The 27163-nt window shown below is 43.3% G+C and overlaps 1 long non-coding RNA gene across 1 annotated transcript; it reads right to left on the bottom strand.

Annotated features, from left to right (window-relative positions):
- Positions 1190-23493, bottom strand: LOC110393288. Its single transcript, XR_002434939.1, has 4 exons — positions 23439-23493; positions 9142-9809; positions 8899-8963; positions 1190-4279 (listed from the first exon to the last, which is right to left on the bottom strand). It is a non-coding gene; the product is annotated as an uncharacterized LOC110393288 (long non-coding RNA).

Here is a 27163-nt window from a genome sequence, read left to right as displayed (position 1 = left end):
AGCCAACCATACCCTGGGATGCATCAAAAGAAGTGTGGCCAGCAGGGTGAAGGAGATGATCCTGCCCCTCTGCTCTGTGCTGCTGAGGCCTCACCTGGGGTACAGTGTCCAGATGTGGAGTGCATCATACAAGAGAGATGTGGACCTGCTGGAGGACATCCAGAGGAGGGCAACAAAAATGATCCCAGGGATGGAACACCTGCCCTGTGAGGGCAGGCTGAGAGAGCTGGGGATGTTCAGCCTGGAGAAGGGAAGGCTATGGGGAGACCTGAGAGTACCCTTTCAGTATCTAAAGGGTGGCTGTAAGAAGAAAGGGGACAGGCTCTTTAACACAGTCTGTTGTGATAGGACAAAGGGGAAATGGTTTCAAACTAAAAGAACGAAGATTTAAATTGGATATAAGGAAGAAGTTGGTCACAATAAGAGTGGTGAGGCACTAGAACATGTTGCCCAGAGAGGTGGTGGGTGCATTGTCCCTGGAGACACTCAAGGTCAGGATGGATGAGGCTCTGAGCACCTGATATAGGAAGAGAGTGGCACAAACATTTGAAAAGAATATAAACATGCAGAGTGACACCATCAAACCAAAATAATCGAAGAACAGAGGAGGTGTTGCAAAAATGCAGATGGGCTGTTCACAACATCTTCATTTCTCACAGCAAAAGAAACCGTGTAAAGAAAAAGAAAACATCGCCAGACCCAAGTGGTTTGTTTTCACTGATTGCCATTAAAGGAATTCAATGTGTACAAACAATGCAGAGCTCCAGAGTACTGGGGTCTCTCATTCCCACTGTGCTGTGGCTCATGTGGTTCAACATCCAAAGCTCCAGTCACCCTAAAAAACTACAAAGCAGCTTATGGAAGGGTCAGCGCAGGCAATCCTACTGTAGAGAACACAGCCATGTAGAAGAGCTAGGGTAGCTTTGTCCCATTTTCTCCAAACCCAGGTGCTCTGATCCATCATACAAAGCACTGCTTGCTGCTTGGGGTACCAAAATGCTCTTGCATGGACTGTGCTCACGCCAAGGGACTTATGTCTGAGCAATGACCCCATTCTTCCATTGCCACTGCAACAGCCCCAGAGATTATCAGAACTCAAATAAAAATCAAGCCAAATCCATCAATCTGCCACCATCGTGTCAGAGCAAGCTGTTTCTCTCCACATTTGTGCTTGGAGTTAGCGTACTGGGAGAGCTTCCCACACAGCTTGGCTCTCTGCAAGAGATGGTACGAATGCACAGCCCCTTTCCCCATGGCTCCAAAGGATCACATGCAGCCCCAAGGCTGCTAAGATCAGTTTGTATCAAGCCAATGCATCAGGGAGATTTATTTTCAAGGAATTGCTGAAGAATGCACAGACCACAAGTTTGACATCACTAAGGCATGAACAAAAATGGCCTTGAGGGAGAGATTTGAAGAGAAAGAGAGACCACTCAGAACGCATGAATATCAATGAAAGACTCAAGAACATTATTTGCATCGTCGGTTTTCTCTGTTCCCCATGAGTTAGTTTTGACTGAAACCGCTATCATGTGCAATGGGCACAGAGCCCCAGGAGTGCGTGAGCAGCCCTCCCGAACAGCACGTAGGCAGGGCCCATGGTCTGCTTAAGCCAATACGGCACAAGACATCAACGGCAGATGATGGCATTTGGGTATTGCTTTCACAAAGTCATGAGTCATCTCATCCCAGCAAATCTCCTACATGATGTGTCAAAAGTAAGAAACTTCCCCCCAAAAAAGGCAGCCAGTCATGCTGACCTTCTCGCTTCCCTCACCCGCCCACACGCACAAAAGCAGCTGAGTAAAGCTTGCACGGGGTTTGACCAAGGCGGCCTGCACACTTTCTCCTACATCAATATTTCAAGCCCTGGTCTGAAGCACTCAGTGTTTGACTATCAAGCAAGGTTAAGGCGGGAAGGAACAGGGCTCTCTTTCACTAATGGGATTCCAGAGCGGCCACAGTGGGGGATTAGCACTGAATCATGGGGCCAAGCTATGGCTCAACACAAGTTACTTCAGAGGTGGTACAGCTCACCTAAAAAGTACCAGTACACAGATAGTCATGGTCCAACTCACTTTAACAACCATTTTAATTACACCAGACAATGACTTTGCATTATGTGGCATGACAGCAGCTGTTTCAGGTACAATCTTTATCATTAATGCCAGGTGTGGAGCACAGAAACCCCTGGGTGAGGGCTATGCTCTGGCCAGGCAGCAGTCTTGCATTCAGGGGAAGCTGCTAGATAACCCCATTTTTTGGTCCCACAGAAATCCTCAGTGTACAGGCAGCTGATGGCAGAAAAAAGCAGGAAACTTCAGCAAGGGAGGAGTACTGAGAGGAATTTTCTCCCTTACTCTAAGAAATATCCTCCAGAACAAGTATTACATCATCTGAATAGACGTTGGGGAAATAGAAGTTGCATTTTAAATAAAATCAGCTGGGAAGAATTATGTGTCAGTGAGGGACCACTTAGGGAAACATACTAATGACTGTAGTTAATTTAGAGGGGAAAAAAATATCAAAGTGAATGGATAGTCAATTCTATATATATCTGATGATGGTACATTTTGAATGGATTTCAAGGAAGTTTTGTTTCTCAAGGAATTTTTTTTTTTTTAAGCCTATCTTACATTCAAATTTGTGCTCATACTTGTCCTCAAACCTTGCTTCTGCCCAAGCACTATAGGGAAGAGCTTAAAATACAAATCAAAGTTGCACCTCCTTCCTCAGAAACAAGTTCTGCTACCTCCTTTTTGAACACTGATAACATATTGAGCACGGTTCAGGACTAATTGACACACATCTGATTACTGAAGACACATTCGCGGTTCCTGGAAAACCCTGTGGAGAAAACCGACTGAGAGACTGCCTTGCTTACAGAATATTGCCTCTCTTTCCTCAAGGGGATTGGAAAAATAGTTCTGCTCTGAAAAAATCTTCAGTTTTTGTTGATTATGATACTAGGGGCTAATTTCCAATTGGTCTCAAATTGCAATAGTGCTTCAATATTTAAGTAAATTACCATCAAATAAACACAGAAGTATAAACAGTCCAATTCTAACAAAGTACATAAAACTTGGCTCCCAAAATACATTTATGGGCATAAAATCCTCTAAGTAATTGCTGTAACTGAATTAATCCTGAAGACTGCTTTACTAATTTTACACACTAACACTGACAGTGTTACACCATATATTAGTTTAGCCCAGAGAGTTCTCACGTAAAACCAAGTCACCATCTCTCTTCCAAACTGCAGCAAAGACACTGCTCTACCAGCATTCAAATCCCATATTCTTTGCTACTTTTCAGAAGTTTATTGCGCATGTTGGAAACACTTTTAAGCACTAAGTTGGATCTCGCCCACAATCCCAGTACACTTGAAGATCTGGTCCTTCAAGACTTAAATCTCACTGATAAGAGGCTAAGCCTATGCTTTATATTTGAAGATACAGGCTGCATTTACAGAAGGTTTTAAATTCCTTGGATACACAGAGTATTAAACACCTCAGAAGTGGTCATAATCAAACTTCCTCTGGCTTTTTTCTCAATCAGATTATCACAGTTCTATATTCCCAACGTTTGCAGCATGATCTCACTCTGCATTTTAGGAAGCACTAAAAATCAAGCATTCTTTTTTACAGCAGCTTGTTATGATGCTATCACCTTATGGTCTTGCACACAAACAATGAACACAAAGATACATTAAAGGGGCTTGAGCATCTATGGTACAAAAAAATTGCGCTATTCCACCTACAAGGAATGTATTTAAAGAAAATGCTACATCCCAAAATACCATTTAGTTCACTTCTTTTTAACAAGCACCACTTAAGGATGAATAAAAATACCCTCTAGTCTTTGCAAGGCTACAAAGAACGGAGTCTCATTTAAAGAGGTACAATCTACTTTCTAGCCATACTTAGCCTAGTATCTTTCAAAAAAGCTAAATACATATTAGCACAATTACCTTCTTGGCCAATTTATACTGGATATACCTTTGTATCCTATTAGCTACTTTTCCAATTATTATGAAACCTGATCTGGATGATGCTTTATACAGATGGTGTGAGTAATATATATATTTATATAAAATTTGCATAAAAGATACTAAATATACAGTACATGACTAATAGCTTGATGGATTCCCTTGCTTGCTGCTGTTTTGTAGAGTGAGAATCACCACCACCACAGGACTTTCTTCTCATCCAGTCTGTCCAAGGCAAGGTGGGTGGTGTGGAATTTCCCACTGGAAACCACCATCACAACGATGCTGTGTCTGCAGAGGAGAAAAGCAGGCCCACTGCCCATCTGCACAAAGTACAAAGTGTGCTGCTTCTGCAGATTCAGGAAATACCACAGTAACATAGAATCATGGGGCACTCTTCCTTGTATCTGCTGCTGAATGATACGGAAAATCCCCTTTACAGTGCTTAATAGTTGAACAGGGAAAATTCTACACTGCATCTTTTTCAGTTGAACATATTCCCTGTCCTGCCATCTGCTTTCCTCAATAAGTAGTCTCCCATCAGTTTCAATGGGGCCAGATCAAGTGCAAAGGTGTAAATTTATACTCAGAATAAGGCCCTAGTCAGGAGGTGTCTTATGAGAGCCAACATGAGATACAAGAGCCATTCTCCTCAACCCAGCCTGATAACTCAGTAATGCTTCTTCAGTGAGCCAGAGACATCATTGCTATTCAGTTCAAAAACACCCACACTAATCTTTGATTCTTTGTTCTTAGACATATATACAAACCACATTTAAAACACTGGTTTAAAGAATTACCTATACTGCCCAAAAAAACATTAGCCACATGCAAGAATGTATTTCATTTTTCCAGTCCTTTGCTCAATGTTCAGACTGATTACATATTTGTGTCTACTGAACTATAATAGTAGGTACATCACTGGTAGATTTAAAGGACAAAATTCCCTCGCTGGACCCTTGCCACCAGCTTACACTGCTCACGATACTGAATGTAATGCTGATAGATTAATACAGAAATCCATACAACACGGCAATATGAAAATGCAATGGCAAATATAAAATGCTAAGAAGGAAAGCTCAGCAGGTCAGGTTCTGAGTATTCACATGGCTGGTGTATGTCAGTGAGAGGCACAAATGGTTGCTGACAGTTTTGTCAACCCTTCCCTTGCATGGGATGGCCACTCCATGCATTCAGCACAGAGTAGTTTTCCAGCTCAGCAGTAAGCATTCATTCAAGTATCAGCTATCCAGGGGAGTTTTTCCTTTGTTTTCCTTTACAAGTCTCATATCTTCGTGATGCTAATTGTTTAAAAATAGGGAAGCAGCAGAGATATGTCAAGTACAAGTTGGCCCAGATAACCACAGAATTATTGAAAATAAACTTTGAAACAGGGAGCTGAGTAAGCCCAGATAGCTACAAAAAGGCGGAGAGATTTGGGACCTTGTTGTGGTCACAGCCAACTAATAAGCAAAGAGAGAAGGGAGAAACCAGGGTTTGTCCATAGAAATAAAAGTCAGGGACTGGCAACCAAATGGGGGAACTTCTGCTTCTGAGTTGTGGGGAAAGGCTGGCAGCCAAGAGGAAAGCAAGTGGGCAGCCCAAGAATGGGGACGGCCCTTCACAGCCAAGCCCAATTAGCAAGGTATTAAGAGGTCTTTGCACAGTCTCTTTGCTTCCTAACCCAACTGGGCTGATCCATAAGTAGTGATAAGAGAAATAAATGTTTTTCCTACCCTCCTCTTTAGCATTCTTCTTAGGCTCACTATAGCCTAATTTTATGAAGCATCTAGATACAGAAACACTTGTCAGTGTAACTTATTTGAGTTTCAGGTCTGCAATATTCCCAGGGTCCACCCTTCAAGTGTCTCCTTCCAAATACGTACAGAAATCCAAAAGAGACTAAAATACTCAGATACAATAATCCCTATCAGCTTAATAACAATAACCTGCTTCTTGCGTACAATGCATCTTTGCCCTCTCTCCTATCATTAGCAGCAAGGTTTTCTGCCCTCCACCTACCACCTGACAGAATCACAGTCTTCAGTGCTTCTTGTTACATAAAAATCAAGCGATTGAGCACATTGTGTGTAGGAGTGAAGCAGATTCTGTTTTAGCGCTTAACGCTATACTTCAGGATAAAAAGCAACGTTGATCTGCATTCTCTCTTACAGAATAACCTGAGTTGGAAGGAACCCACTACGATCATCACATCCAACCCCTGGCTCCACACAGGACCACCAAAATTCCAACCCAACATCTGAAAGCATTGTTCAAATGCTCCTTGAACTCCAGCAGCCTGGGGCAGTGCCCACTGCGCTCTAGTGAAGAACCTTTTTCTAACACTTATTGACCCTCCCTTGATGCAATTCCATGCTATTGCTATCTTCCCTTCTTTCCACCACCTCAAGCATACTCAAAATGCTTTCCTTTGTTTGTCCTTGTCCTTCTGTTCTCTTTTTCCTCTTTTGAACCCCCCCCCCCCCATTTACATCTTGGAAATTCCTCTCTTAGAGGCAGAATTTGCTGTTCACTTTTCCCGGTTGAGATTTTTCCTGCCATACTCCCCATTTCACCCCATCTCTTGTTCACTTACTCACACCTCAACCTTCCACCATAACATGGTCTCAGCAGTGCTTTATGGCCATAGCAACCTGGTCTTCAGGCTGACCTTCCCCCATCCCAACCCTCATCAGGCACAGATCCCTCCACTGCCTCCCTGCAGGACAGCCTTAAACCAAAGGCTGTTGGACTGCCCCTGCCACCCAAAGAGGAAGGGAGGCAGTAGAAAGAAGACATAGCATACGCTCTGCTAAAGTAAAAGCAAAACTGCCCACTGCTTTGGGGACTTCTGAGGACTATCGCCTCTGCAGCTTGATATTATATCTGGAAAGCACAGCATGGTCACAGAGGAGCCAGGGGTGTTGGGGGTTTCAAAGCTTCATGTCAGTGTGTGGGTCAGATCTGTAATCAGGCTACCAGACCTTTAACTTTACCAGATTACAGACAACTATACTGCATGCTTCTGGTCTCACTATAAGCTGAACTGTTTCAGATTTTCTCCTTCTACCAAGAAAATGCAGACAAGTTCCAGACCTAGGTTTAAGAATATTATTTTAATTCTAGCTTAACCTCTCCTCTAGACTCTCCTTTTTGAAGTGTTTCATCCTTACTTCGTTCCTCTAGTTCTGTAAAAGATCTTGCTTTTTGAACTAGAAATGCATATTTAGCAACCACGACTTACTGCATAGTCCTTAAAAAAAACTCACTGATGTTTCCAGAGCAGAAGTCACACAACAAAACAAAAAACCCAAACAGTAAATCTTGGTATTGTGATAAACTCTTTCAAAAAATAGATTTCTATTGTTTATATATAAGCTGTTGCATAGCGCTTACTGTTAGCCATGGTTCAAAACAAGCATTTGTGCAAATGATGGAGCTGCATCATTTTAACTCCCACTTTGGGGATGCGTTTCCTTGCCTATTGCAGATACTGAAGAACTCTTCCAGCACTGTCTGGATAGGCTTATCCTCACCAGAGCAGTCTCTTTTTACCAGAGAAAAGAAACTCAATACTAGGGAAGAATAAAATACAGTGTTGCAACTTCATTCCTCCTGAAACCTCTCCAATAGGAGAGCAGTTTACAAACCCAGTGAATAAGAGCTTGTAGGGTCAGAAGTGAAGCATTTCGCCTTGAGAGTCCTTGCAGCCCACTCACTGGTCACAAAACTGTCTCGAAATAACACAATAATATTGTCTTTCATTAACATATGGATGAACACAGATCACTCCCAGCTGAAGATGTTGTTTCTCTCATCTACAAGGTAAGCCTTCCCCTGAGCCACCCTTATAGTCATAGAATCATAGAATGGTTTGGGTTGGAAGGGACCTTTAAGATCATCTCATTCCACTCCCCTGCTATAGGCAGGGACACCTCTAGACCAGGTTGCTCACAGCCCCATCCAGCCTGGCCTTAAACGCTTCCAGGGAGGGGGCATCCACAACCACTTTGGACAACCTGTTCCAGTGTCTCACCACCCTCACAGTAAAGAATTTCTTCCTAATATCTAGTCTAAATCTATCCTCTTCCAGTTTAAAGCCATTTCCCCTCATCCTGTCGCTACATGCCCTTATAAAAAGTCCCTCCCCAGCTTTCCTGTAGGCTCCCTTCAGATACTGGAAGGCCACTATAAGGCCCCCCACAGCCTTCTCCTCTCCAGCCTGAAGATCTCCAGCTCTCTCAGTCTGTCCTCATACGGGAGGTACTCCAGCCCTCTGATCATCTTCATGGCACTCCTCTGGACCCGCTCCAACAGCTCCATGTCCTTCTCCTGTTGGGGGCCCCAGAACTGGATGCAGTACTCCAGCTGGGGTCTCATGAGAGCAGAGTAGAAGGGCAGGATCACCTCCATCGACCTGCTGGTCACGCTTCCCTTGATGCAACCCAGGATATGGTTGGCCTTCTGGGCTCCAAGAGCACATTATGCTGCCAGCTCATCTTGAATCTTTCATCAGCTGACACTCCTAAATCCTTCTCCTCAGGGCTGCTCTCAAGCCATTCTCTGCCCAGCCTGATCTGTGCTTGGGATTGCCCTGACTCAGGTGCAGGACCTTGCACTTGGCCTTTTTTGAACTTCATGAGGTTGGCATGAGACCAGAACTCAAGCCTGTCCAGGTCCCTCTGGATGGCATCTCTTCCCTCTAGCATGTCAACTGCACCACTCAGCTTGGTGTCAGCTGCAAACTTGCTGAGGGTGCACTTGATCCCACTGTCCATGTCACCTACAAAGGTGCTGAATAACACCAGTCCCAGCACCGATCCCTGAGGAACACCGCTCGTCACTGGTCGCCATTTGGACATTGAGCCATTGACCACAACTCTGAGTGCAACCATCCACCAATTCCTTACCCAGCGAGTAGTCCTCCGAGCCTTTCTCCAGTTTGCTTCCATCTTTCACTCCCACAGAGTAAATCCTTGCAAAAAAAAAAATGAGCTTTTAGCACAGGATGCTGTACACCCCCACACCCACATCTCCAACCAGCTGCCATGGCACAAGTAACTCTCCCATGCTGTAAAGTGTCTGAATGCCCTGGAAATGGTAGGCATGATTAATTCCTGGGGCAGGTTTTGGGTAGGATGGTGGGATTTTACCTTCATTTTTTAATTTTTTTTTCCAAAGTTCTATGCATTCCTTTTCATAAAAAAAAAGAGGCTCTCAAACACCGTGTCCAGCAAAGGAAAGATGCCCAGGTAATTTGTTGCCAGGACTGTTTCAGCAAACGGACTGAATGGCTCAGGAAATCAGCACGAACACCTGCCAAACATGCAGGTAAGGAGGAAAGTAGTTGAAGGTTTTTGTAGTTGACAGGTGTGTGAGCATCATCCAGCCCTGGATTGCAGAAGGATTCACATATCACAAATTATTCTGAGAATATACTTGACACGCAGCTCTTCTCAGGAGCAAGTCAATCACGTAGAAGATTGATCTCCCTTCTTGGGCATGATCCCAGGAGAGAGTTCAGTGTACTGAGCACCCTGGAGACCCAGAAGGCTTATCTCTGAAATCTCTGAAGCAGAACTGTAGTCAAGAGTGTAAATGCAGTCCTGATGCAAGGGGATGAAAGTTATTCTAATTCAGTCTAGTATCAGACTGCTGCTGCCCAGAAAGCAGAATTGAGTGGAGTATCTGTAAAAGCAGCTGCAGCAGTGCATCGGTGTTCAGTTGTCAATGCAGAGTGCTGGATCTGCAGCGAGATGCAAGGACAGGAACACCCTCTCCAAACAGCAGGAGATGCAATTGATTTTCAGATGCAGGCATTCTGCAGAGAGATCAAAACAAACAAAGCAGACGTTGGCCACTCTGCAGCACAGTTCTCCCCTCACAAGCACCCTTTTGGAACAGTAATTCCTTCAAAGGAAGCAGGGGAGAAAAACAGATACCCAGCAGTGTACTAATCTTCACAGAGAAGTTTTAATGCTGTGTAATCCTCCAGGAGGAGGAAACAGCACTCCCTTTGTGCCAAAGGTATCAAAATGGTCAAAGATGGCAAGCTCCACTGATATTAACTTTATTAAAGGAGGGATGTTCCCACAAGGAGCACAGCCTCACCCAGCCAGAGACAGAGAAGCGTCTACTTCTAAAGTCAGAAAATAACAGGCAGCTGGGACCTCTTGAAACAATATATAGACAGATGTACAGACAAGTGTACAGTAAAACTGGAAACTGCAAACCACAGCAAACTTACAGCTACCAAACAACAGCACAGCAGCAGCAGCAATGTGAGCAGCTGAATAACTGCCTCTTATTCTTCTTGAATTTGGCACCTGTATTATTTTGCAGTAGATATAAACCAAAGGGGGAAGTGGGGTTATTGTTACAAGAGTGCCAAACCTTCTCCAGTCACTTCCTCAGCTGAGAAGTGCTTTTCCATGTAAACTGGATTGAGAAGTGAAAGGAAAGAGTCTGGCATTCTCAGTAAAATTCTGAGTGAGAGGAGTCTACTTTTAATTAAACCTTACTTTAAATAACAGTAGAATTTTTGTTCTACTCACAGATGCTCTCTTGCATCTAAATATAAAAAAAACAGTCAAAGCGCAATGGTGCTGAATGTAAAATCAGTTCCTGAACACCTTAAGTTAACACACAGGGAACATCCTCTTGATGGCATGTCAGTACATCTCAGCCTTGCCTTAAACACCTTAGAAATAACAGCTCGCACTATATGGCACTGCTTGGATGTTCAGAATCTCCTTGCAGAGACCTACGTTATTTGTTAGGATGAGATACTTTTGTTACATATGTTCAGTTCTACAGAATCTTTGAAGCATTTAAAACAGTTTAGAGCCTTGCCTCCTCCTTCTGCAAAATGGGAAGTGAAAACTGAATCAAGGATCTGAAACACATAGCCGTAGTATTGTAACAGAAGCAGAAAATACCAATGCATTCACCCTCTGTTCCCTGCGAGCAGTTCAGTTATCATCATGTCCCCAAGCAGATTCTGCACTGAATCACTGTGACATCTGTTAGGGAAATGAACACAAATCTATATCTGCACGCAGCAAACACATTGGCAAGGTTGCAGCAGGGGGAGGGAGATTAGTTGTCACTTATCACACAAACTAGAAAATGACAGCTTGTCACATCCATGAGTAAATATCAGCAGAAGCAAGACGAGGCAAGATGCTGCTTCACCTTTTTACCCCAGCACAGCATTACAGAGATACAGATTAAGGACAGAACTGCAGCTTCCTATTCCCTGCCTGCAGTAATAGCATCTGGATGCCCATCACCCCCCTGGGAGCACTAACAGTAATGGATTATATCCGCCACTCACCCACATCAGCAGAGCTGACTGAGCTGGAGGGAGCTGAGCCCCTTCCCAGCTGGAGAGTCAGAGGGGCTGCAGAGGGTGAGGGTGCAGTGACCTCTTTTGAGTCACTTGTGGATGCGAAGGATCTGCCCACAGCCTTGTCAGCAGCAGGACAGTGTCACAGTACAGAAGCAAGGGGCTTAGCCATGGCTTGCCAACATGTGAAAATTACAATATCATGTAATGCAACTCTCTTTGTACAGACATATGCACCTTAAAGTAGGGAAAAGTGAGCTCAAATTCCTGCGTGCTTCCCCAAGCACAGGAGCGTACCCACAGACAGCTGCTGCAGAGCCTCTCACACACTGTCTGAGCCCACAGGCATGAGGCTGAAGGCACCTGAGAATCACAGATTCATTAAGGTTGAACAAACCTCTAGGACCTCTAGTTCAACTACCCACCTACTGCTAATATTGCCCTCTAAACTGTGTCCCTAAGTACCACATCTACATATTTCTTGAACACCTGGAGGAGCAGTGACTCCACCATCTTTGCTGGGTAAGGACCTGGCTGGAGGGCCGGGCCCAGAGAGTGGTGGTGAATGGAGTTAAATCCAGCTGGCAACCGGTCACAAGAGGCGTTCCCCAAGGGTCGGTGCTGGGGCCTGTCCTCTTCAATATCTTTATTGATGACCTGGATGAGGGCATTGAGAGCACCCTCAGTAAGTTTGCAGATGACACCAAGCTGGCAGGAAGTGTCAATCTGCCTGGGGGTAGAGAGGCCCTACAGAGGGATCTGGACAGGCTGGATCTCTGGGCTGAAGCCAACGGGATGAGGTTCAACAAGACCAAGTGCCGGGTCCTGCACTTTGGCCAGAACAACCCCAGGCAGTGCTACAGGCTTGGAGCAGAGTGACTGGAAGGTTGTGTGGAGGAAACGGACCAGGGGGTGTTAGTCAATGCTTGGCTGAGCATGAGCCAGCAGTGTGCCCAGGTGGTCAAGAACGCCAATGGCATCCTGGCTTGTATCAGAAATAGTGTTGCCAGTAGGAGTAGGGGAGTCATTGTCCCTCTGTACTCAGCCCTGGTGAGGCCCCACCTCGAGTACTGTGTCCAGTTTTGGGCCCCTCACTGCAAAAAAGACATTGAGGCCCTGGAGCATGTTCAGAGGAGGGCGACAAAGCTGGTGAGGGGTCAGGAGCACAGGCCTTATGAGGAGCGGCTGAGGGAGCTGGGATTGTTCAGCCTGGAGAAGAGGCAGCTCAGGGGAGACCTTATCACTCTCTATAACTACCTGAAGGGAGGTTGTAGTGAGCTGGGGGTCAGCCTCTTCTCTCTTGTAACTAGTGACAGAACTAGGGGGAATGGCCTCAAGTTGCGCCAGGGGAGATTTAGGCTGGACATTAGGAAATACTACTTTTCTGAACAAGTGGTCAGGCGCTGGAATGGGCTGTCCAGGGAGGTGGTTGAGTCACCGTCCCTGGAGGTGTTCAAGAAACATTTAGATGTGGCGTTGATAGACATGGTTTAGTGGGGTTATTGGTGGTAGGTGGATGATTGGACTGGATGATCTTGTAGGTCTTTTCCAACCTGGCTAATTCTATGATTCTATGATCTCCCTGGGCAGCCTGTGCCAATGCCCAACCACTCTTTTGAGAAGTTTTTCCTAATATCCAATCTGAAAGTCATATTGGCAAGCCTCCAGTCATCTGGGACCTCTCCAGTTGACCAGGACCACTGATAGATGGTGGAAAGGGGCTTGGCAATTGCATCCACCAGCTCCCTGAGCACCCTTGGGTAGATCTTCCACCATCTTGGAGTCCAGCATGAAGGACTTCAGTGGCTGCATTGCATGGCTAGGCACAAGGCTGCTCCTAGCTCTAAGATGGAGGAAGGGCCGTGGAATGAAGCTACTGATTAAAAAAAAAGAAATCACCTATCAAACAAGAATTCCTTTAGATTCAAAAACTATCCCCACGGCCTCTCATTTCTATATTCAGTCAACGCAACAGAGCGTGCTTGAGACATATCACGCCTCCTTCTGCAAGAAATACATTGCATTAACAGTTAACTGTATCTCGTAGCAGCGCAGTACCCTTTCACTGATGATGGGTTCTTAGGGGCACCTTCCCCACACCCCAAAGCCTGCATTCAAGGCACTGTATATTCTGTGATTAATTTGGTGTTAACAGAACTGTGAAAATGATATTATTCCAGCTCCCTTCTACCTTTAGATGTACAACCACCCACCCCCTCTTCATTGTGCTTTTACAGTGAGAGTTTGTTCCTAATTGGTGCCCAAGTGCTCGTAATCAGATTAACTCCTCCACAAAATAAAAGAGTGCTGCTTTTTATCCTGATGAGAACAGATATGGCAGACTTCACTTACATAATCTGATTTTAAAAATCACCATAATCAGGCTTCAGTGGAACCACTGTTTTAACAGATATGTGGCTGACATGTTTCCTAGTTTTATGATAATTAGACAGGCAAAGCAAATAATTGGCTTGAAAATTAGCAAAGCTTTAGTATCTTGGACAGTGGAGGTGAATGCCAAAAATCAGAGCTCAGAAGTCTCCTTGGGACTGTTATTGGCCCGTACTCTGCCTCTCCACAATCCTTGCTTGAAACTTTAAATATAAACACACACGGAGAAAACTTCAGCAATTGGACCCCTGACCTGAATTTGTTTTCTCATGCAAGAGATAAACTTTCAGCTTTCAGGAGTTACTTATTTACAGTGTGATTTCACAACAAAGAATGTTGATTCTTCTATTCAGTAGAAAAAACAGTAACACTTTCTCTAAGAAAGCTGCATTCAGTAGTTAACAGTGAGAAGCTACTTAAAAAAAGAAAAACAGGAACAGGAAGGGGTTTTTAACTTTCCTTTAGATAGCTTTTCTTAGAACTATAAGAATTCGTTACATCAGAATCATTTTGTAAGCACACTGAGATACTTCCCTATTAATCACATTCTCAGCCAGGCATTTTAAATTTGTATTTTCACAAATCCACATAGTTGGAAGGGGGCTGTTGGCTGCAGCAACCCCACTACCTGGTTTAGAGCAGAAGTGGGATGCCTGTGCTTGCTGAAGCCTGACCCAGAGCCACACTGCTGTGGTACCCCGCCCTGAGCACTGAAATAGAAGGTTGCAATGGGAGTGTGCACAGAGACAGTACAGAAACACCTGTATGTCCTAAAGAGAAAAAAAATAAATGCAGACAAAGAAACAAAATTTGAGCTTTAAAACTCCTTTTTCTTCCAAAAGATGTAGTTAAAAGGTTTTAGCACTGCTTTACATGCAGTAGAAAGCCAAAGGGAAGTTCAAAAGACTCCATTTCTATCTGCCACACAGTTTGCTTTCAAGTTTGCAGCCCTATGTGGTTTCTGAGATGAGCAGATATCTCCTCAGGGCGTTTCTAACACACCTACTGACTTAGATTCCTATCCTGCAAATGCTAATGCACACTCTTGTCTGCAGTATCCAAGATACGTTTTATGTGCATTATATCTAGGACACCTTAGAAACTATGCGTGCCACAGACAGACATTCAACGTGGCACAGTTTAGTGGAATATTACTGTTAAAGTAAAAAAAAAAAAGAGCCCAGCAGTCTTAAACCAAGAAATTCTGGACAGCTTTAAGCTAGTTAGTCAAGAGCAAACTGGCTCAGAGCACACCCAGCAACAGCGCTGACATTGTCATATTCTACTGTTGTCTTCCATCTGTATTCATAGCACAGACCCCCACCTGAAGCAACTTTGCAGGTAATAGTTCTACCCACAATTTTCTGGCAGTCACAAGATCCCACAACTTATGTCTCTTGAAACCAAAGCAGAAGCCCATCAGCTTGTGCACCTCTTCTGTGACACATGGGAGCCACAGATTCAGACAGGCTCCTCCTTCGCTTTCCCTGGTGAGAAGGCAGATCATTCAGCTCCTTCCTTCAGCTGGGCTGCTCCTCTTTTCACCCATACTTTCTAAAGGGAACATGACCCAGAACTGGGAAACGAGCACTCGCCCTACAGAGAGCTGTGCTTTTCTTTGCACAGATGTTCACAAGCACCTCTTGGCTGAAAGGAATTAGAACATCAGCATATATTGAATGAGATGGTTTTTATTTCTGTGCAGCCTTGCAAACCAGGTTGCATTACATGCAGGTTCACAGATCAATTAATGTAATTTAGGATCTCTAGTAGCTTGCTGAGCCAGGAACAAAAATCTGGAGGGAAGAGGCTGGATGGCATAGTCTGTATCTCCACATGTGAAGAGTGACATGAACCTGTGTGAACTCACTAGTCAGAGGAAAAAGGAGCCAGAGAAAGATCCTCCCCAAAAGCGCAGCTGCTTCCTTTCCCTGCTGTGCACAGCCAGCAGTCATCAGCATCCCCACACCACGTGGGCCTGATCACTCAAAGGTAAGCGTCAATTAATAAAACATAATCCCACAATAATCTGTGATGGACAGAGGCATCCCAGGTAGCCATCCTGGAGTATAAAGTATAAATCTTTGCTCCTCTTACCATTTGTTGTACTTTGTATTTCCCAGTGACATTGCTCAAGAGCAGGGAAATCCCAAATTATGAATTAAGACTATCAGAACTAGCATGTTCAGTAACACAGTCACTTGGGAGCACCTATGGAAGTCCTTCTGCCTTCTCTCCCTGCCCATACAGCTATCTTCCATTCTAAGCAACACTAGGGCGTCAAGAGAAGAAAAGAAAATGGTGCACAAATGAGCTTCTCTCAGCATTCAGCCATTATGGAGCCAATGTTTAACCATAGAATTGTTGAGTTAGAAGGGACCTTCCAACCTGAGACAGCATTGCCGCAAGAACGCAGGAGGATTGAATACATGCATCCACTGTTTTTATGCTAGGTGCACCTTACAGAACTTTTCTGATGCAACAAGGCAAAGAAATATTTGATCTCTTCAAGCATTTTTCTTCTAGGGCATAGAAAAATGTGACCTTTAAAATTCTTGTTAAATTTCTCTGGGTTTGTATAAGAAGTGAATGATTTGGGGGTTCTGCCCTCTCCCACAATAAAGAACAAACAGCTATCTGTTCAATAGCTCCCCTGTTGATTCCCAGGGTAATCAATCTACCAGTCCCTACCCAGACTTCAGCCCTAGGTTAAGGAGATCTTCACCGAGGCTGTAAATTATTTAACAGACTGGCCTTGTGAACACATTCTCAAATTCTTTTATCACCATTTTTTTTTGCCCCATCTCTCTAGTAGGTATACCCATGTGAGGAGGTCAACAACTAGGTGAGTCCCAGACCCAGTAACAATTACTGCCCTCCTCCCTCTCACCCCCAAGAAAACTGTAACAGTGCCAAATCACACTTTATCTAGATACTCATTTCACATGTCTTACCAACATCACTAAGCCTTTATCTGTTTCTCTTCCAGCATATGAACACACTTTCAATGCTGACATTCCTGTTCATGATATTATACTGGTCTGTGCCCCACAAGCTAACTCCCTGTTAACACATCCTATTTGCTTTAGAGAGGTTAGTCTACACAGCCCTGGCTGCGTTATTTACTTCTCCTTCCTTTCTGAAGCTCCCCACTCTGCAGTCTATGTTACATGCACTGTTGGCACTAGCAAATAATACAATCCCCAGGTGCTCTTGTATCCTTTCAAAAGCTGCATTGTCTTGGCTCGCAATGTTCACCACATTTTGTTCCATGAGAATCCAGTTTTGAGTTCTGGCACACCTTTTTGCATTAGATCTTCGTCCTTGCAGTTTTCATTTTCTACCATATCCACAGTGTTGCAGATCTGTTCATCCTTCCTAAATTCCATATATCAGTCTGGGTATTTTAGTCCACCCTGCAAATTACAACTGATCTACATAATTATTCAGTTTTGCATTCCCTAGTAATCTTTCTCCGATTGCTTTGTCTCAGATCCCAATCAGTTTATCAGGGACTATGTTAACTACTTCAGTTGGAAAAACTGGTTTCTCAGTTTCTATTTTTATTTTGTATTCCCATACTACTTCTAGTACTTGAAGGGAGCTTAAAAGCAGGAGGGGAACCAACTTTTTACACAGTCTGATAGTGACAGGACAAGGGGAAACAGCTTTAAACTAAAAGAGGGGAGATTCACGTTTAGGTGAGAAGTCAGGAAGAAATTCTTTACACACAGGGCAGTGAGGCACTGGCACAGGCTGCCCAGAGAAGCTGTGGGTGCTCCATCCCTGGAGGTGCTCAAGTCCAGGTTGGATGGGGCCCCGGGCAGCCTGATCCAGTGGGCAGCAGCCCTCTCCACAGCAAGGGATTGGAACTGGGTGGGCTTTAAGGTCCCTTCCAACCTAAGTCATTCTATGATTCTGCCTTAAAAATATGAAAATCCCTCCCTCTTATCTTTATTTGGTTCCTATCTCAGAGATTGAAGTATGTCTCAAAATTCCAAGACGTGGCAAATGATTCAGAACTACTGCCAGAAAAAAAAAGTAGCTCATGATTGTCTTTGTTTTGGCTGGTACCCACAGCCTGCATAAAAGACCCTGTCAGTTGGCCTCTTCTCTTCTAGAGAATGTCAGCTGTGGTGGCATTTTTAACTGTGATGTTTTCCCCATTCAGAACATTTTCTTAATCCATTATACTCCAGGTACCATCTGCTGAACAAGTCACACACGGCCAAGGTGCCTGAACACAGCCACTTTTACTCGGTGGACGAGCCCTAATTGCTTAGCCTGGAACAACACAAGCTACCACATTGCACAGCATCCAACTCCAACTGCTTGTGCGACAGTTTCTCAAGGGTACAATACCCCAGCACAGTCTCAGAGGCAGCTGCAACCACCGATTAGTTACAACACAGAACAGTCATGCTTCCATTCAACTTCTGTGAAAAGAGGAGGGAGCAACCACTCTGTAGGCCTCCAGTTGCCTTTTGTTTCCAGTTTCACGCTAGGAACACGGCTATGAGGCTGGGAGCCGAGCAAAGCACTATCAGAAAAGGACATCTGGGGTACAAATTGTCACTCATTCCACTGCCCTGCCTGGTGCCAGGGAGTGCTGGAGGGAGCACAGAATGAAGGCTGATATAACAGTGCTGTCCCTAGCTGTGTTTTGGATGCAGCCTCAGTGAGTACATGCCAGGATGGTACAACCTGTTAAACAAAGGGCAGAGAACAGATTTAGTACCACTCTTGCAGGGCTGCATGGCTTTTGGCTCTTGGTAGCTGGCATGGTGCAAGCACTATGGAAAGCAGGTTTCATCCTTCACCCCCCTTCATGTTTGCTCTCGTCATTGCTTGGAGCAGCCATCTGCCAACAGGAATGCTGCAGTCCAGGTACCACTCAACATCTCCTCTCCGGTGCTGCTTCAGTGTCCACTGAAGAGAAAATCCATGGCTGAACACAATCCTGATCCAAACAAAGAAGCTTCATAGTGCCACAGCTCTGTGACACTCTAGCAGCCTGAGTTAACCTCAACAACCCTAAGACCAGCCCAACTACACCAGCACCCTCTCAGCTGCCTTTACCTCTTGGTCTGCCGCTCTCTCAGCCCATACATATACATGAATATGCACAGAATCATATAATGGCTTGACTTGGAAGGGACCTCAAAAATCATCTAGTTCCAACCCCTCTGGCATGGGCAGGATTGCTGACTACTAAATCAGTCACCACATTATGCTGCACAGGGCCCCATCTAACCTGGCCTTGAGCACCTCCATGGGTGAGGCATCCACAGCTTCTCTGAGCAGCCTGTGTCAGTGCCTTTCCGCCCTCTCAGTGAAAAATTTTCCCCTGACATCTGACCTAAATCTCCCCATTTTTAGTTAAAAACTATCCCCCCTTGTCCTATCACTGTCTACCCATGAACATTGCTGGACCCCACTCCATTGTGCAAAAAAAAAAACCACCAAAAAACCCACCAAAGATAAATTAGTCCTGAACTAAGGGAAAAGAAAATGCAATAAAGGCACAGAGAAGATCTGCTTCTCTCTTTTTTTTAAAATACCAAATAGGTTTCTGCAGTAGCAAATGATTAGTGTTTACAATAATTCAGACATTAAATATCCAAAAGAATTACTGTTGCATAAAATGCAGTTGAGGCAGTTCTACATGTAGCTTATTAGTGCTGCCTGGCAGCGATTACACTAAACACACAGTGTTTAAAATGAGATGTAAAGCCAGCAAGAGGTAAATGAAATTTTATTCCATTTTTCCTTTTAAGTGAGAGGGTTTGCTGGAGACAAAATAGGGATTACTACAGTAGCAGAAACTGCAAAATGGCAAATGAAAGTACAGCTGAGTTCAACACAGTAATTAATGAAAGAGATAGAACTTCTGGTCACCTGCATCTTATGCAGCTCTGATAGCTGTAGGAAGAAAACAGGAGCAATTCATACAGAGATTTGTCTAATATCTTTGAGGAGTTGATAAAATATCACAGGAAGGCACTGCATTTCAAAGCTTTGAAAGCTGTTATCTTAAATCACTGCAGTTCCTACAGTAACAGTTTACCAGGAATCAGATTATATAGAAACAACCTGCAAGTTGTCAATGCAACAAATTACTGCCTCATAGGTAGAGGTAATTAGGATCCCAGATGCCATTACCAGCTGATAGTATTTCACTTTAGCCTCCCTCACATTGTGCTAAGAACATACTCTCCATAACGAGCATCACTAAGATACAATCATATTTTCTTTAAATACCTTTTGCTTCCCTTCTTGAAGACCCAAGAGCTATTTAAGTACAGAAAAAAGATGACTTAAGGACATATAGGAAAAGACTTGAGCTGTCTAGTCTATGTATAACCACTACCAGCTCTTCCTACCAGTACATTAAATACTGGGACAACAGCTGAGTGCTAGGGTTGAAAGGAAGGCAGCACTGTGATTAGTGGCTACTGCCATCTTGCGAACAAAATTCTAAACGCCATGCCTTCACCCTTTTTAGTCAATAGTATCTAACATGAAAGGGGGGGGGGGGGAAGCAGAATCACAAAAGCTCAACTTTCACACAAATAAGTAACTTAATGATAACATCTCCACATTTGGGTCTCAAAACTTATGATAGCCTCTGGCCAAGCCAGATGGGAGTTTAAGAAAACAGAGATATACTAGTGGTATGAGAAGCTATTCCTTCTCCACTGAATAGCAAACAGTGCCTAATGTTACCATTACTCAAGGGATATTCATTGTGTCAGCTGCATATTTTACTAATACTAACAGGCAAACTTTCGTTCCTTTCTTAAAGTCAGTTTCTTTTTCAAAACTTTCTTTTAGATTCCTTCTGTGCCTGGAGTCCAAACAGCAGTGCAAGACAGTGTTGCACTAAAACTATCAAATATAAAGGAGCTTGAAGCCATAAATCCAGCAAACACCGGCATCACCAACTCTGTCCTCCCTACAGATACTGCAAGGTTGCATTTGCTACTGTTATGATCAGGAGCAGACTGAAAAGATGAGGGGAGATCAGATAAAGAGTAGTATTTCCACTTCTTGTAATACACTAATAGTTTTCTTATAGCATCTGCTCCTGGCACCAACTGTTAACTAAAATACTTCTGCTTAAAACAGATACTTATTTTGTATCAAAATAATATCATCAAGGCACTTTTTTCCCTAAAAATAAAATCACATGGATTCTGAGTGCCTACTTCATGACTGTATAGAAGTAAAAACAGAAAGAATTGACACCAAAACCACTTACATGGTTTCCTATGCACCACTTTTTCATTCGAAGATCATTCTTCCCTCCCCACAGGGCAGAAAGGCTTGAGCATCCAGGGAAACAACAGCAGGGTTGGGAACAGTACTTGTCTTTTAAATGCACAGAATCGCAGAATGGTTTGGATTAGTAAGGACCTTAAAGACCACCCAGTTCCAAACCCCTGCCATGGGAAGGGACAACTTCCACTAGACCAGGTTAACCAAAGCCCCATCCAACCTGGCCTTAAATGCTTCAGGGATGGGGGCATTCATGGCTTCTCAGGGCTAGCTATTCCAGTGCCTCACCATCCTCATAACGAAGAATTTCTTCCTATTGTCTAATCTAAATCTACCTGCTTTTAGTTTAAAGCCATCACCCTTTGTCCTATCACTGCATTCCTTGAGAAGGAGTCCTTCCCCAGCTTTCCTGTAGCCCCACCTAGGTACTGGAAAGCTCCTATAAGGTTTCTTCTCCAGGCTGAACAACTCCAGCTATCTCAGCCTGTCTCCATAGGAGATGTGCTCCAGTCCTCTGATCATTTTTCATGACCTCCTCTGAACCCACTCCAACACGCTGCTGGCCTTCTTGAGCTGAAGCACCAGTGCTGAATGCAGTACTCCACACGGGGTCTCATGAGAGCAGAGGGAGACGAAAATCTGATCATGTCTCTTCAGCAGACCTTTATAAGCCCCATCTGACCAGAGAGAAACACCCCTTGCTTTGACATCACACCTGATTCATGGCATTGCTTTTTGGCTGCATATACATTTGTAAATGATGGTTTTCAAGGATGAATCACAGGAAGAATAAAATATCAATCAAAAGTCTCTGACAAAAATCTTAAGAGCTCACTAAGAGTTGCAGCAAGTGCCATCGAATGAGACTGATGCATTAGTGTCATAAAAACATAAAATAACCCACTCATTTCTGTTGCTTTTCTGTTGACTTAATTAAAAAATATTTTAAAACAAAGTTTTCTTAGTTATATCTTTAACTATACGGTATATTTTATATGCGGCCCATGACAATTCCTCCTCACTCAGTGCGGCCTAGTCAAGCCCAAAGGTCAGACGCTCACGCACTGAGCCATGTTCCCAAGTGCCACAGGACACACCTGATAATTCCCTCCAGGAGCAGCAGGTGCACATGGCAGCACCAGCACTCATTCTTAATCAAGTTAGACTTTGTCTGTGGAGTAATCTTTTTTAAATTTATTTTTGTTTTATCAAAGAGGAGTGCAAGCTGTGCTAAAGGCGCTGGGGGCAGCCTCTTGCAGAGCTAACTTTGCCTCTCAGCACCACCCCATACACACCATCAAATCCAAACCCACATGTACTGTACGTTACATATGTAGTTCCAGTTGGTGAGTAGTATGATGATTGCCAATAATATTTCAATCCACCTACATATTGTGTGCCTGTGAGGACAAATGTGTTCTGCAATTAAGCAGATACGCAAGGTTTTTTTTATTTAATTATTAAACTTGAGCTTATATTATTCCATAAAACAATTTAAGAAACTAACACGTTCACTGTGGAAGAAAGATCCAGAATACTTGTGCAATGCTAACAAGTTTTGTTATTCTCAATATCTTCAAGGTAAAAATCATCTGTGCCATGTTTCAAGCCATAACAGTATTCAAAATGAAACTTAAATTACAGCAAGCTCAAGTGATAGCAAATAATTTCATGCATTTTGATGCACTATCTAACCACAGACCTGCGAACTTTGTTTTCTTGGGGTTTTTTTGGGTTATGATTGGTCTTATATCTAGAGGATCCATGAACCCCAGCTCCTCTAGGGGAGCTTCCGTCTTATTATTTTTCAATTCAACCATGATCTATGGATCTTGTTGATCTGTCCCCTTTTCTTTCTCTAATGATACAGGTCTCAATTTTAGGGGGGAAATTCCAGTTGAAGATAGGGTAGTTTTCCCTGACAGAAGTGTAATTTTCTTCTCTAGTAGTTTAATTCAAGCTTTTAAAAGCTCATTTTTCTCCTTTGGTTCTTCCTCAGGTAAATGATATGTACTAATTGTTAGTAGTACTAACTACTCTTTCCTCTGTTGCTAGCATAGTTTGTTCTAATTTATTCAAAAATTCTGCCATCTTGGAGGGGGATTTAATAACAGGACCATTGTCCCCTATAGGCCCCCATTCTTCAATAATCCATGCAGCACTCAGTCATGGGGAACCCAAGAATCCTAGAGTTCCCCCCAGGAGTTCCTCCTTTAGAGTATTAGGGGTCTGGATAACCAGTCAGCACGTTATCCTTTTAAGATAATCCATCCAAGTACATACACTGCTACCATGCCTGCCTGACTCACCAAGCATAACACAATAGAAAATGCTAAAAGGATAGCAGAGCAGCAAGATCCCAGGCCGCAGCAAGAGAGAATTCACACAAATACAACAGCAGTAAACAGAGATATAAGGAAAGAAACTGCTTACCTTCAGAAGGCCTCAGTTATCCAGGAAACTCCAGATGAAATACTCTTGCCTCCCCTGCCAACCCTTAAATGAGGTCTGGGAAGGGGTGGATCCTGGCTCCACCCCTTCCGGTCACTCAGGGGCATTGCATGCACCTGAGCTGCCCTGGGTTGGCCATGCCTTCCCACCAGGTGCTCAATCACTGGTTCAAGCCATGACTTAGCATTTCTGCTACAAGGGCCCAAGACAATTCCTCTTCACTCAATGCGGCCCAAGCAAGCCAAAAGGTTGGACAACCATGTTCTACTGTATTGTGTAGGAAACAGTTCTCTTTTCCTTCCGCCCACTTCTCTTTCCTCCTTCCTTTGAATAATATGGTTCTAGCATAATGGCATCAGGTCTGGTGTATCTGGCTTCCTCTAATGGAAGCCTTTTAAATACACCAATTAAATGTCACCTTTCACATAAAAGCCTGAAGCCAAAGCTAGAAAAAATTAAAAAGCCAGTAAAGAAAGTAGCAACAAAATCCTTAAGTATCAGCTGTACAACAGTCCTACAGGCATGTAGCATTTAAAATCTACCACAGACAGTTAGGGATTGAGAAAAGGTGACTACAGAAAAATGCCAAATGGAGCCTAGATAGCAGGCAGGCTTCTCTGCTCTGTGAATTTTCCTTCAAGTACCCTCCATTATTTCAGATGCAAGTTCACTAGGTACTACAGGTGTTGGAAACATGAGCTGGTGTTGATAGGGCACATTTAACTAGACAAAGATAACACAGCACAGAATGGCAGCAACTCTGAAAAAGCACTGAAGTGACTGTGAAGTATTAAGCATTTTACAAGTCAAGTGAGAAAAATAAACCTGGATTTTTTTTTGTCATACAGCTGCTTTTCTAAGCCTTTCACCTCACATATTCTACAAGAACGTATTTAGCTATGCCTGTGTCTTTGGCAAAGACACAAATCAAATTCTCTTAAGATGAGACTTATGACCTACAGAGGGGTAGATGTTCCTAACCTAGGATCATTTAGATGGAGACACAAGATCAATAGTCTTTCGGAAAAATCACACACACTTTCCTCATGCCCTTGTGTTCCCCAATTTCACAGCAGCAGTGTTTTTCCCTCACTGCAAACACAATGAATGGTGACCATCAGCTTGGGAAGTAGGAATAAAAAAGAGTTCTCCAATGAATCATCTTACCTGGCTAATAGCTTTTATCTGCGCAAGCAATGTCTCTGTGTGCCTCCCCACAGTAAAAGCTCACCATCTGCCTTTGTTCTAATAGATTCTCTTAACACACGTTCAATTCCAGTAGAAGACACTGGAGAGGAGAATGATGTTTAGGATTCCATAACTGCAGGAAAATCTTTAACCAGAGTCCAAATTACTTACACCTGCCAGATAAAGCAGCTAGCTCAGCTTAAGGGAAACAAAAGGAAGGTTTTCTGCAGGCAATTAATTCAGTCTCAGCAGCCGTCCCTGACCGAAGACAACTTCAATCAAAGAATGATCAATATATTCATTACACTAATGGCAAAGTAGCTTGTTTGTGCAAGGTGAGTACAGTTCAGTGCATGTAAATTTTTTTGTCAAGTCCTTTTGAGACTATTCGAGGTACATCTGTCTTTATCATGTACTGCCTCTGGAGAGCTTGCATGGGCTTGGTAAAGGCTGAAGGGGTCAGTGCATAGTGCTTTTTTCAGCACACCAGGCACATGCATCCCATCAGTTATTGCATCTCACGTGGTGACTTCTTAAGGCTCCGTTGACTTCCTCAAATTTTACCACAGTTAAAAATGCTTGCAATAATTTGGAGTTCATTGAATCAGAGGTATAGAGACCACTCATCTCAAAACAACCTCTGCGTTACGACACCTACAGCTGAAAGTATTTCCAGCAGAGAAGCATGGTAGAGTAATGAAAGCTATTTTGTTTTCTAGGTCTGACTGGAAATGAGACTAAATGAGAACAAAAAGAAATACTAATATTACTTTCCTTTGAATGTGTCCTACACAAAAAGTGACAACAGTTCCTTCAGCAGAACTATACTAAAATACTGAAGCTACAGCCACTAAATGTTCAGGAAATGCTTAGTTAGTTCACAGTGAAAAAGGAAGTTAATTGCTGTCTGCAGCTAAGTCTACTGAGCTGACTCAAACTTGAAAACTTCTAATATTTTTTTAATACTTGCCTGTTTTTCAGTTCCTTTTGAGGACACTCACTTCAGTGCACTTGCCTTTGCACATGCTGGCAGTCACATGCCAAGGTGACAATAAACCATGGAAGGCAATCCTTCAGTCTCATTTATCTGCCATCTCTCTAAAAAGACCAAGCATCCAGCCCTGTAGGACACCTGGAGTTGCAGGGTCCAAACTGCTCTAAAGCCAACACAGCTCAGGCCACATCCAATCATTGCGAAACTGCTGAACCAAAGATGAACATTTGCTGAGGGAAGCCACAAAATGATGATTGCTTACATTATAATAATGCTATCACTGTTATATCCATTTCTAATATGTTTTTCCATTTATTGTAAATGTTACTAGACATTTATTACTCATATGGCAGAGGGTGCTAATGGGATGCACAGCAGGGAATCAGTAATACATAAATCCCAGGATGATACTCTCCATAAAATAAGGAGATGTCATATAATAACCATCCTCAAAGAGTCGTAAGGAGAATTGTGTTGCTTAATCTCTTTTTCCACTGAGTCCCAAGTTTGATTATACAATAAATCCAGCTTTGGGGCTCATGGTAGCAGATAACAAAAAAAAAAAGAAAAGAAAAATGAAACCAAAACAAACAAAAAAAAGCTGTAAAGCCCTGAAACAAAGCAACAATATGCTGAAAATTTATTTAGAACCATCCCAACTGTATAAGACCACTGACAGTTCCCATTTGTTCAAAAAATCTGACTGGTTAACTTTGTAACAGTAGTAGTCTTTATGCTGAAAAAGATACTACTTCTTTCCCTCCATACACATAGAATCAGTGAAAATACTGAAAAAAATTCAGTAACACAAATTGCGGATAGTTTGTCAAAGATAAGCAAACACCTTTGATCCATATCAGATGCATATGTCATCTAATAACATATGTGGAACAACAACCTGCGTAATTTATGCCACAAGAGATCAAATCCCTGCTTAGAACAGAGTCACTCTCAAACAGGTTGCTCAATGCCTTGCCCAACCAACTTCTGCGTATTCCCAAGGATGGAGGTTCCACACCTCTCTGGCCCTGTCCCAGTTTCTGCCTGCACACATCTTCTCCACTCCTCCCACTGGAAAAAAAAAAAAATAGTCATAGTATTTCACTGAAACTTCTCTTCTTGCACTTGTGTGCATTACATTACCACCACAGCCAATTGCACAAGTCACCAGATACTTCCCCTGCTGCAGAGCAGCTGTTCAAAATGCAGGTTAAAGATGCAGACATGTTTTTGAGATGGTATCATCCAAGAACAAGTGGCTCTGCATACAAGGAGCCAGGGCCATCATGGGAAAAGAAAAATTTCCTTCAAGCTGTCAAGTCTGTGACAGGCTGAGGCATAACATCAGTATACCTTCCAGAGATAGGAACAGGAAAGACCAACACTTCTCTGAGAGCAACAGAAAAGAGTTAAGACCTCTGCTCAGGAAAGGAGGAGTAGAATACACCTAGCGTAAAATAAAATACTTCTAGCTTACAAATTTTCATTCCAAATGGGAAACTGACTTGCAAAACCTCGACAGCTT

The sequence above is a fragment of the Numida meleagris genome, chromosome 2, assembly GCF_002078875.1.
Source record: "Numida meleagris isolate 19003 breed g44 Domestic line chromosome 2, NumMel1.0, whole genome shotgun sequence".
Lineage (NCBI taxonomy): Eukaryota > Metazoa > Chordata > Aves > Galliformes > Numididae > Numida > Numida meleagris.
Note: the sequence above shows the minus strand (reverse complement) of the source record. Positions and strands in the feature narration are given on the sequence as shown.